Source organism: Botryllus schlosseri, chromosome 14, assembly GCF_051294905.1.
Source record: "Botryllus schlosseri isolate E-star chromosome 14, Bs_hap1, whole genome shotgun sequence".
Classification (NCBI taxonomy): domain Eukaryota; kingdom Metazoa; phylum Chordata; class Ascidiacea; order Stolidobranchia; family Styelidae; genus Botryllus; species Botryllus schlosseri.
In genome coordinates this window covers 24,206,000-24,219,187 of record NC_137249.1, presented here as the reverse complement: position 1 = coordinate 24,219,187, position 13,188 = coordinate 24,206,000, and the positions used below count along the sequence as shown (strand labels likewise).

At 41.5% G+C, this 13,188-nt stretch overlaps 1 pseudogene across 6 annotated transcripts in view; it reads left to right on the top strand.

The window, feature by feature from the left end:
* The window catches only part of LOC145456548 (trans-1,2-dihydrobenzene-1,2-diol dehydrogenase pseudogene), a 355,453-nt pseudogene that overhangs the window by 32,719 nt on the left and 309,546 nt on the right, over positions 1-13,188 (top strand). The window contains exon 1 of one of the 6 annotated variants that reach the window (XR_013920633.1): positions 6,256-6,281. The exons of the other annotated variants lie outside the window; for them this stretch is intronic. The product of XR_013920633.1 is annotated as a trans-1,2-dihydrobenzene-1,2-diol dehydrogenase pseudogene, transcript variant X5 (transcript). Of the gene's footprint in view, positions 1-6,255; positions 6,282-13,188 lie in introns of those variants that run through there. 6 annotated transcript variants of the gene reach the window in all.

Below are 13,188 nucleotides of genomic sequence, written 5' to 3'. Positions count from 1 at the left end.
TGCAAAGAACCTGTATAGTAATTTTGCAAGAATAATAAAATCAAAAGTAATGAACAAAGATTCGGTTCTGTACAATCAAAATCTACAAGAATCAGAAGATTGGGCAATAATAAGCCTAATAAAGAAAGAAATAATCAAGAACAAATTGGCATTAGACAAAAATAAGCAGAGTTGGATTAAAGTTGAAGAAGCAGTTAAGGATTTGACAAAAAAGACAGCAAGAAAAATAGACAGCAAGAAAACTGATGAGAAGAATCAGTACGCTTAATAACTCAACGGAGGACCAGGCCCTCAGAAATGAACTCGCGTTCATATATGAGGAGAACCTGTAACCCGTAATCAAACGAAACAAAATACACTTTGTATTAGGCAAAGTACCGGTAGTGACAGCAAGAAAAGAGATTTTTTGCTCACAACCATATCCTTTCAAAACCCATTATGCGGATGGAATTTGACCGAGGGACACAATATTAACTCAATTTCGGCTTTAAAAACAAAAATATATAGTTATTTAGACCTTAAAAAGACCAAAAACAGTGATTCCATAGACCGATCGCGACCATTGTTGAAGAAGCTGGTAGACAATGCGAAACAACGATTTCGATTGTTTCGAAGATAGCAAAACAATTATGAGAACAATCAAGAAACGGAAGACAATAAGACCATAGAAAACGCTCAGAAAAAGCTGTTTTTCATATGGAAATAGAAGAAAAGACGTGATATATCGATCTGAAACAAAAAATAGCAAAGTAATGGGCGATAGAAAGGAGACAGTAAACAGAAAACAGTGGAAATTAGACGCCCGCGCTTAGGCAAAGTACCGGTAATGGCAACAAGAAAAAAAACCTTTTCGCTCTTAACCTTTGTCTTGCATATACACATTACGCGAATTATTTTGACTGAAGAGCACAATACTAACTCAAATTTCGGTTCAAAACTTGAAAATATATGGATTTTTGACCATAAAAAGAACAAAACAGGGATTTTCTTAGACCGATTGTGACCATTGTCGAACAAGTCGGTAGACAATGCAAAACAGTGACTTCGTTTCTTTCGAAAGAGGAAAAGACAATTACGGAAACAAAGAAGTCAAGAAGAACAATTGAACCATAGAGCACGCTCAAAAACAGCTGTGTTCAATTGGAAATGAAGTGAAAGCACGATATACCAACTTGGAAACCCAAAGACAAGGCTGACCACTTCTTTGTCGGCCTTTTGAAGAAAGAAGAAATAATATGTACGCGACTCACAACAAAGAATGCCGGAGCAGTGAAATCTGAGGAAAAGGAGACGCCGACGCCACGGATGATACCTGGATGACGAGGACCCCTGACCGATGATGGAGCCGCAGACCGTGAACCGATGACACGATGACATGATGATGACATGATGGGATTAAAGAAGAAATGCTTTTTCCTTATTTTCAGTTTATAGATTATATTGAAACTTACATATATTGAAATTCTTGGTGTAATAAATTTGTGGATGCCCGCGGGACCCGAAAAAAAAAAAAAAGGTCGCACGATAAAGGATACTGCAGACACGGGGAACACTAAACGTGAATTACTCCGTGCCTGGCAAGACGGCATCAAATTGGAAGCTGGAACAATAACCTTCACAGAGGCCACTGCACCATACGAAAGTATAAATATAAGAGGTGTGCCAACTGAAGCCCTAGACAGAGAGGTTAAAGAAGAGATTAAAAAACATGACTGCGGCACAGTCACCAAAATAATCAAGGTGAATCACAGAGGCAGTGAAATACATAACGGATACAGGCGAATCATGATTAAAAACTATAAACGGGGAAAACTGCCACCAGTTATCAGAATTAGGAAGCTGTGGTGCAAAATATATCGCGCACCCGGCGAATATGCACCACAGTGCTATAATTGCCTCCAGTCGGGGCATACTGCAAGAAACTGTCAGAGCCAGGTGGTGTGCATTGAATGCAAAACACCGGGACACCGAAGACAGGAATGCCCTATTCTGAGACAAGAATACCCGACAACCCAAGAAACTAGCAGAGAAAACGAAGATAACATGGTCAGTGAGTCTCCTTCGGAAGGCGAACTAATCATAGGAGAGGAATCAAGTAGCGATGACAATGCAGATGTAGAACAAGAGAAGGAAACACAGTATAATGAACACCATGAACGCACTGAACAAAACAGTGATAGCGAAGAGGAAATAAGAGCAGACAACTCTGAAGAAGAGACAACTCCTAAACATACGGCAACCTTCTCTTCACAAACGTCCGTATGGACAACTACATCGAGAACAAAAACAGCTACACCAGAACCGAAGACACCGGTACCCGCAAGGAAACCGAGTGTCCCGGAAACTATGACCGAGTTTTCGTACCGGAATAACATACCGGCCTCGCCGATCAAAAGGCCGTGTGAAGAGAGCCCAGAAAGTAGGATGGCTAGGAAAAAGCCAGCCCAACCCAGAAAGCTATTGACAGGCGTCGCAAGAGGAAATGCTGATACCACTACAGCAGCCTCATCTTCAGCCTCTTCCAAAAAATAATCCCAACCTTGTCGGTCCTGACTATTAACGTGAACGGTTTGGAAAGACACTGGACTCTAATGCAACAATTTATTAAAAAAGAAAAAGTAGACATTTATTGTCTGCAAGAAACCCACAAAATAAATAAGAACTCCATCACAAAGTGGGCAGAAAAACACAACTTCGAGGTACTCATAAACTGCCTAGACAAACACGACATGTGGACAAACCAGCCAACAAAACTATACTACCAGGGTACCCTGATACTCATTAGAAAGGAATAACTGGGTGACATGAATGTAAAACATCATATTCATGTCCCAAACAGATTGCACAGCGCTGCTATTACAACAAAAGACCAAAAACATATAGTCAGCATCTATAACCTCTACGCACCACATACCAACTCTAATGTGCAAGAACAGTTCTTTGAGGAAACAATAGAGACTCTGCAGAGTGAGCAAGGATCCACTGTCGTGGCAGGAGACTTCAATATGGTAGTGTCAAAAAAAGACGTGAAAAATACATGTAATTTTAAGCTTACAACAACCGCAACCAAGTGGCGAAGCTTTATAAGCGAAAAGAACTTCTAGATATATTCCGATGGCGAGAGCCGGAAAAGAGAATATACACTATCACCAAACCGTATAATTCCAGAAGAATCGACCGCGTCTACATGACGAAAGACCTCTGTACAAACACTAGGAAATGCGAGTATCTCTGTACAAACACTAGGAAATGTGAGTATAAAGTAAATGCTGTGGCGGACCACAACTACTTCCAAAAAGTTGTGATAAAGCACAAAAGATTCCTGAAATGGGGAAACGGATTATGGATAAATAATACATCTCACTACCAAGAACAAGAATTTAAAATATTAATAAAAAACCTGTACTCGGAACACACATTTGAAAAAGCAAAGTATGACAATTTACAGACGTGGTGGGATGAGTGGAAGGTAAAAGCAAAAGCAGTAGCGATCCAATTCGGCCGGGAAAAACAAAGAAAGAATAACGAAAAACGGGAACATTGGGAAAAACTAATAGAAAACCCAAACTCAACATCAATCGAACGGCAACAAAGCTTGAAAAACCTCAAACAGTTGGAGAAACACAAATTAGACTTCCTCATGAAGATCCATTATAAAGAACATCTAGAGAAAGAGGAAAAACCAACTCACCATTTTACTGCAGCCTAGAAAACAGAAGGACACAGAAAATCATAGACGCGGTCACACAGGAAGACGGAGGACTAGTAGAAGAGAAAGAACAAATCTTGAACGCCACCTGGGAATTTTACAATAAACTCTGGGGCCAGACCCACGAAGGACAGACAGAGCTTAGGAAAGAACTCACAAGCTCAGTTAGCAAGTCCCTTACACAAGAACAAGCGAACCTTCAAGACTCCGCCATCACGGAGGACGAAATTAAGCTGGCGATAAGGGACCAAGCTAACAATAAATCACCCGGTCCTGACGGACTAACAGCAGAATTCTATAAAACCTTTTATAAACTAATAAAAGACGATTTATGGCTGCTATACAATAACGCCATTCATTTTGGGAAAGTATGTAGCTCTTGGGTAGCCTCGGCGGTAAAATTACTTTTTAAAAAGGGCGACCCACATCAACTAGAGAACTGGCGGCCAATATCGCTGACAAACGTGGATTACAAGATTCTGTCTAAAATCCTCGCCAACAGGATACGTGAAAACATCGGGGATATCATTGGCGAGACCCAAAAATCGGCTGTCCCAGGGAGGCAAATGACTGACGTCCTCAGAAACGTGCGGGCCATAAAAGAATATGCAGAAATAAAAAATACACCAATCTTTATATCCAATTTCGATCAACGCAAAGCATTTGACCTTATTTCTCACCAATTTCTTTTCGAGATTATGGGAAAATTCAACTTGGGGAGAAAAATTACCCAGTTAATAAAAACGATTTACCGGAATTCGATCAACAAAATCCACATAAACGGAGCCTGCACAAAAAAACATCTACGTAAAGAGAGGCCTCAGGCAAGGATGCCCCCTGAGTACATACCTATATAACATCGCATCTGAACCTATAGCCGAACGCTTAAGAAAAAATGTAAATATCCGTGGCATCAAAATTGGCAAACACGAGTCTAAACTTCAACAATACGCAGATGACGTCACGACCATAACGAAGGACTTCAACTCGGTCGTGCACGTCTACAAAGAATTTGAGCTACAAAAAAAAGCCACGGGCCAAGAATTGAATAAAAACAAAACAGAGATCCTCGCCTTGAACAACCCGAAGGATATTCACATGGCGGGACACCTCCAAAGCCAGATAAAAACAAAAATAAAAATACTGGGACAACATTTTGGCGAAGACCAGGATAACGAAAATTGGACAAAAACAGTACAGGTCATACGCGGACAATTATTCGATCTCGGAAAAAGAAACTTAACGTGGTATGGTAAACAATTGGTATTGAACACTGTCATAATGCCAAAAATAATAATTAGGACCATAGCCAGTGACCCAACCAAGGAAATAGTCAACACCATAAACAGACTACTATTCTTCGGATTTATCTGGTACCCGGAAAAAATGGAAATGGTGTCACGCAAAAATCTTGTGCGTCAAAAAATCCAGGGGGGTATGGCGATCCCCCACGTACAGTCCAGAATGAGAGCCGTTAGGGCCGAAAAGGTGAAAGTTTTGGCCAGCCTGGAAAAACCAACATAATTCTGGCATTTCTTTGACTTATATTGTCTAGGCCCAACAATCAGGAAGTGGAACACGGCATTGTTTACAAACAACATGCCACATAAAACTGAACTCCCACAAGAATGGAGGGAAATAACAAAAACGATAGAAAGTCTGAACTGGCCTCTGGAGGAAATAAAAGAGGCTACGCAGAAAAAATTCTATCAGGCTATAAAAGCCACGTTCGAAAACGAACATACGGGCTCGACCCCCCCCCCCCTCAAACATCGAGTGGGGGAACATCCACTTCCAAACAGGAAGTGTAGAAAGGATTATTACTAATAAAGAAAGGATCACAGAATTCAGAGTAGCCCACGAGGGATACCTTTTTGGGGCAAAAAGAATTTCTAAAAATATCCAACAAAAACGGAAAAAGAGTAAACACCAAATGTCAGAGATGCGGCCACGGAGAGGAAACAGCAAAACATGTTGTGTACGCATGCCCCGTCGCCCAGAAAATAATAGGAAAATTGAGCAATTACATTCGGGACAAAAAAGGAGAAAAAATTAAAATAACAGAAAATCACGTGATTAAAGGAGAAGAAACAGAAAAAAGAAAAGAACAGGACAAAGTAATCCTGGCCATCTACAGACATAAAATAATACATAGCCGAATCCAACTGGAAAACGGGGACGAAAAACCAAAAAGTACACAGAATGTGGTACCTGAAATACTCAAAAAAACGTGCGGCACGCTTAGACAAAGGCTGAAATTACTCGAAGACCCGGACACTGAAATGAAAAACCTGACGGAAAAACTAGACAGAATACAGAGTCTAACATAAGCACAAAAGAGGAAACAAGAAGAAAACACAAGACGTGGGGGGTTTTCCTGGGTTCCAAGATAAATCTTGGTCAATCCACAAGCCAACCAAAAACAAAAAATAACAAAAACTCCCTTTAGGGAGGAAGGAGACGCAAAACAAAAACCCCCCAACTGCTCGCGACAGGTAGTCAGCTTTTCCAACGCAACGGGAAATACTGCCCCTTTGCCCGTCGCAGAATTGGAGTATTTGGTTGTAATAAGGTATAATAACCACTAAAAATAAAAAGCAAGAAGGAACAGTTATATTAATTCCAACCTTAAAACAACTCAGTTGGAAACAAGCACACCTTCGTTGGAAAATATATTAAAAAACCCCTGACCCGGAGGCGACCCTAATTTTAGAGAGGGTCGAAGAAGGGCAGGAAATACGGCGAGCCGCAAAAAAAAAAAAAAAAGGTCGCACGGGTGAGTATTTAACGGCTATTTACAGGTTTAAGGAGCGAATCGGAGCCGCTGTGGCATTACCTAGTACCCGTAACTGTTAGTATAGTCTAGCGTTTAAATAGGCTACTTACTTCCTTCTTCACTCTTTTCGCCAACGTTCGGACTTCCATTTCGAGTGGCCTTCAGACTCTTCAACTCTCCCTCTCCAGGACTCGACTCCTCTTCGTGGGTCGAGTCTTGGGGAGTCTGTTCTCTCCGAGTCCTGACTCTCCGTTCTCTTCGAGTCCTGACTCTCCCTCTCGAGTCAGGACTTGTCGAGTCTTTTCTTTGGAGACTTGACTCTCTCTTGAGCCAAGCCTCTACTTTCTCCTTTCTCTCGCGCCTCTTCCTTGAGGCGATGAGACTGTCTAGTTCCAAGCCTTAATTAGTAACACGTTACGACACCGTCTAGACGGCGATCGTACGATCGGTCAGGCAACTGAAACTGCAGTATCGGTCTATGCGAAGCGCGCAGAAACGCCTTTAAAAACGTTCCAGAACGCCTTGCAAAACCGCTGTACAGATTTCACGACTGGATTAATTTACTTCCGAACACCGAGACCGCCTGCAGCACAGATCAACGTCAGAGCCGTGCCCACAGAAGTGGGAGAAGATGAAGTACGCCATAAAATAGAACAGTACAAATGCGGCACGGTACAAGACGTTAAACTTATATATCACAAAGGAACAGCACTACAGAATGGGTATCGACAAATTACCATACAAGATTACATACCCGGGAAACTCCCGCCTTTCTTGTACCTAGGCCAAGCCCCGTGCAAGGTCTACACACCAACAAACGAAGGGAACGCGACATGCTATAAATGCCTGCAGAGAGGGCACACTGCGAACCAATGCCCAAACCAGACACCGTGCTTTCTCTGTAAAGAGACAGGACATAGACGCGACCAATGCCCAACAAAAACGAACCAACACCGCTTAACCAGAGAAGAATACTAAGGGTTGATGAAAACCTAACACCTACCGATATGGAGGAGCAATATCAACCTGAAGTGATTGAAAAAACCCAACACCTTTGGCGAGTGAGGCAGAGGCAGAAGTTGAGAATACAGTCGAAAAAGAACACCAATATGAAGAGGAACAAGAAGAAGAACTGATCGAAGACTTCTTCAACTTAGAACAGCAAACACAACCAGACAGCGACTAGAACAGCAATCACAAGCAGATAGCCAACTAGACAAGACAATAATACAAGAATCAGACAATGAAAGTCGAACGGACGCAGAACTACAAATTAACACAAGTGTAGAGGAAACGCAAGCAGAGCTAAACGAAAGAGAAAGTAGCAACCAACCAAAACGCATACTAAACAAAGACAGAATGAACCAAACCACAATACTTCGACAGAAGTTCGAGGTTAGCAGCTTTACACAAAACGAATTCTTCGGCAGTACACAATGCTCGCCAAACAAAAGAACTATGGACGCGCGTAGTCCGACATCGCCAACGGCAGGCCGAACCAGACGAAAACTGGTCAAGCCAGACCGAAGCGAAAAGAAATAGGAACGTAACCTAAAACGAACAAGTCTTCCCTCATCCCAATGGAAATGGATTTTGGCCTGAACATACTATCCCTGAACGCCAATGGGCTTAACACCCACTGGTTCAAAGTTAAAAACTTCCTTAAAAAAGAAAAGAACTGGAATATAGTATGCTTTCAGGAGACTCACAGGGTAGATACAAATAAAATTAAAAAATGGACAGAACAAAACGGATACCTATACTACCCAAATCATATTAACATAGAACAAAATTGGACAGGTACAGAAGAAGGGAAAAAACTCTATTATAGAGGAACGAGTATACTTATTAAAAAAGAAATACAAACCAAATTCGGAATTGATCACCAGATTATAAAAGAACATAGGGCCCAAGCGCTAAAACTTACGCATAAAGAAACGAACGAAAACACCTCTGTATATAACATATACGGACCAAGCGATGTTGGAAGACACCAAACAACATTCTATAATGAAATAATATCAGAACTTGAAAAACACCCAGACACCGCAATAGTCTGCGGTGACTTTAACATAGTCACCGCCAAAATAGACTCGAAAAACATCCAGAACTTTAAGTTAACACCCGCGGCCAGATTACACCCGCGGCCAAAATCTGGAAGTCCTTTACGGAAATTTATAAAATCAGAGACGCATGGCGTTGGCGAAACCCAACAAAAAAACTATATACGATCATGAAGATAAGACAATCGAGGCGCATAGACAGGATCTACGTCTCAGAAAGACTCCTAACGAGAGTCAAAAGAATAACATACCAACTTAACACCATCTCGGACCACATCTTTCTTCAAAAAATAACAATAGCAGAGCCGGCAAACAACATAAAATGGGGTAACGGAACCTGGAAAAGCGACCCCAGGCATTACCCCAATGAAGAGCTCTACAAAGAAATAGAAGAGGTCCACCTAAAATGTACAGAAAGAAAACCAATGTACAATGATGTATACGAATGGTGGGATTACCTTAAAAGAGAAATCAAAAAGCTGCTAAAACATCACAGCTGGACCAAAAGGGTCGAAACAAACAAAAAAATAAAAGCACTGAAAGAAGAAATTGGTCGAATCCAAAACGACCAAAACACGGACGAGGACCCCTTCGAAGCCATTAAACACATAAAAAGGCTCGAAGACGACGAGATTAGATACCAAGCCCAGCTCTACAAAATAAAAGATCTAGAAGAGGGCGAACGACCCACTAAATACTTTTTCCAAAAAATAGAGCAAAGAAGAGAGAGAAAAGTACTTGATAAAACGGAAATAACCATCAAAGAAGAGGTCATTAAAACGGTAGAAGATTATTACACAAAACTGTGGAATAAAACCGAATACATTAACACAGGCCTCCAGGAAAAATACCTTGAACAAGTGGAAGGGATGGAAATATCCCAAGAGCAAACAAAAGACTTTGGAAGGTGGCAAAACTCCCGGGTCGGATGGCCTACCCAAAGAGTTTTATGCCACCTTCTGGAACGTGATAAAAAAAGACCTCCAAGACGTAATTAACAACGCGTACATATTTGGAGGCATATGCGAGACGTGGGCGGACGGGATATCCACGATAATATACAAGAAAGGGAACCCCGCCAACCTCAATAACTGGAGGCCCATTACAGTACTTAACACGGACTATAAAATCCTAACGGCAATAATATCAGCCAGATTGAAAGAAACATTACCTGACGTGATACATAATACACAAAAATGTGGCATAAAAGGTAGAAAGATTACTGATGTACTCAGAAACACCCAAGCCGCAGTGGATTATGCAAAAGAACGAGGCAAACAGCAATTCTTGGTCAACTTTGACCAAGAAAAAGCCTTTGACAGAATAAATCACGAATACATGTATAAAACATTGGAGGGATACCGCCTCCCTGGGAACATCATTAAATTAATCAAAAAACTGTACAGCACATCAAATAGCAGAATACTAGTTAACGGAGCCCTTACAGGCAAAATACATCTAAAAAGAGGAATAAGGCAGGGGTGTCCGTTAAGTATGGCCTTATACGCCATCTGCAGCGACCCCCTAGCCCGAAAAATTGAAAACAACCGAAATATCCAGGCCTTTAGAATAGGGAGGAGCACGATCGGGCTACAGCAGTACGCTGATGACTTGACCTGCTATCTTACCCAAGAAAAAGACGTCGAAATAATATTCCAAGAATTTGAACAATATGCAAGAGCAACAGGCCAAAAATTGAACGCCAATAAAACCGAAATCCTACACATCCCACCAAGACGCGGTATCTTAAGCAACAGCTTCCAATACAAACACCTAATAAAACCAAGCATAAAAATACTCGGCCAAATATATGGCGAAAACCAAGAAAAAGAAACGTGGAATATGCGCATTATGAAAATAAAGCGGACCCTCAACGCCTATAAACATAGACGACTATCCTGGGTCGGGAAAAAACAATTCTCAATTCCATGGCGTCCAGCCTCATCATATATAATGCCAGAGTAATTGAGATGCCAAAAAAATATCAAAAACAAATAGAAAAGATGTATTTTAATTTTATCTGGAATCCGGAAAAAATGGAATCAATTTCGAGGAAAACATTAATAGCGGAGAAAGAACGAGGCGGATTTGAAATACCCGATGTTGAATCAAAAATAAAAGCCTGCGAATTAGAGAAAATACTCGAACTGAAGAAAATAGAAAACTGAAGAAAATAGAAAAACCGCAAGAAATATGGCATCAATATGCGATATACGAAATCGGGACAAGAATAAAACAAATTAACGAGCGATTGTATAAAAATACAGAACCACACAAATACCCTGTACCCCGAAAATGGATTGACAATATCGAACTTAGTAAGAAAATAGAATTCGATGAAGAGGAGTGGCAGGAAGCTACACATATATGCTTATATAAAGCAATCAAAACTATAAAAGAAAATAGACCAATCATAAAAACGGAAGAAGGGAAAGATATAAACTGGAAGAAGATCAACCAGACACAATATCAAGCCCAAAAAACTATAACGAATCAAGAGCTTATCATAAATTACAAAACTGCATACAATGCGTACATTTTCGGCAATAAAAAACGCAGCCGAAATATAACCCACACAACAACTGGAAAAGCGCTAGACCTAAAGTGCAAATTTTGTAACGCGGATAATGATGACGCAAAGCACATCCTGACATAAGAAGAAACCGTTGAAAGTTATGTTCATATGTACCAGTTTAAAAACCTTTAAGTTAGAAAAAATCAAAAATAAAAATTAAATAAAACGTGTAATCAAGACTCCGAGCGGGATGCAGCCCTATTCTTGGAGAGGGCTGCCAAACGCCGTCGGTTACGGGGAGCCGTATAAAAAAAAATAAGCATCGGTACTTTGGACCCAAGAGTGACCTATAAAGGCGCTTGTGGGAAAGTAACTTGGTGAAATACCACGGGGTGGAGGTTTACTGCGGTTCCTCCAGGTTACCCCTAAAAAAAAATAAGCATCGGCTTACTGGGCGCTGGCCGATGCGAAACCCTCGTGGTCCAACCGATACTTCCAATCACTCTCACACCTGGAAGAGTATGGCCCTTGGCCTTCATATTCCAACCCGGGATCTGAAACCGCTTGTCGGGGCAGTATCCCAGTCACAAGTATGGTGGCGGCGGGACAAGCCTCCGCAGACGCCCCCAGCCAAGGCCTGCTTGTGACAGCCATTTGCACCTAAAACGCAGAGAAACTGATGAAGGTAAAAAAGTGGCAACAAAGAAGCAACCTTAAGGGAGCTCTCGGGTACCTTCTACCCAAGAGTGACCTGTAAAGGCGCTTGTGGCAATAGTCACATGGTGTAATGCCATGCGGCTGCCACAAGCGTAACGGGGTGGTGGTTTCCTGCGGTTCCACCAGGTTACCCCTAAAAAAAAATTAAAAAAAAAAATTGCAACCACACGTGAGTATCGACTAACGGCTATTTTCAGGTGATCCAGATATTTTCAGGTGATCCAGAGCCGCTGTGGCAACTACCGTAATTAGCAGTAAATTACTCAGAGTACCTAAGTTACCTTTATACCTAGGCTTCTTTATTCTTCGTCTTCTATTCCATCATCGTCGTTGGAGTAATTGGTTGTTATAAGTTAGCATCTCTTTCGCCGCGCGCGAGAACTAACCTGTTTTCCAGATTCAAAGACTTGGTATCGCTGTGATACGTTGCTAGCAAACTAATTTTAACTAATTTTAGTTAAATCTGCGCTGTGCAGCTTAACTCTAGTAGCCGTACCGTCTTGCCGCCGTACCTAGAATAACACGAGGTTCCAGTACCCGCCGTGCATTAGATCTACACGTGGTTGCCGTATCTGCAGTACCTAGAGCTAAACGTGGTTGCTGTACCTGCTGTAATATAAAATATAACGCGGTTGCCGTACGCTAGCCTGCTGAAAACAAGCATAAAACACACACAACTGGTACTTTCACGCGGTATTCTAAACTCAGAGCACACGTGAGGATACAGTACCACAAAACGCAGCACATAGACTGTATTCCACAGTTTGTGCAGGAAAGATTTAACTGATACTAAACCCAATCACAAACAGCTAACCACACGGAGAGGAAGTCTTCACAGACTTTCACCAGAGTCGGCGCAGCGTGTGTTTAGCCTTGGCAATAGCGAGGCTCTCTTTAGCGAAGCTTTCCCAGAGTTTCCACACAGTGTTGTAGGCGGCCGCTGAAACGCTGTGGTTGCCACACCCAGCAATCATCAGGAACATCTGAAACACAAAGTTTTGATAACAAATTAGGACTGGAATTAGCATTCAATAAAAACTGAGAATCATACAAAAGCCAAAGGCAGTCACAGCACAATACCCATAAACGCCGCGTGTAGGAATACCGATACTCACCAACGATTGTGCGCGTTATTCACAAAGCTAAAGATAGAGCTTAGATTACCAGCCCAGTTTGGACACGGTGCTGTTTACTGCCGTAACAGATTGAAAACGCGACAGCGCAGCCGGTGACTTGGAATAGCGATTAGCTACACCGGTATTGCATTTTGAAAATTTGGATTTACTTGACTGAAAAGGTATCACGACTAAAAAGGTATCATTAGTTGGTTTGGCAAATACCTAAGACGAATCAACTATAATTTTAACAAAAACATCCTTTACGGAACAAATACAGCCGATTTAACACC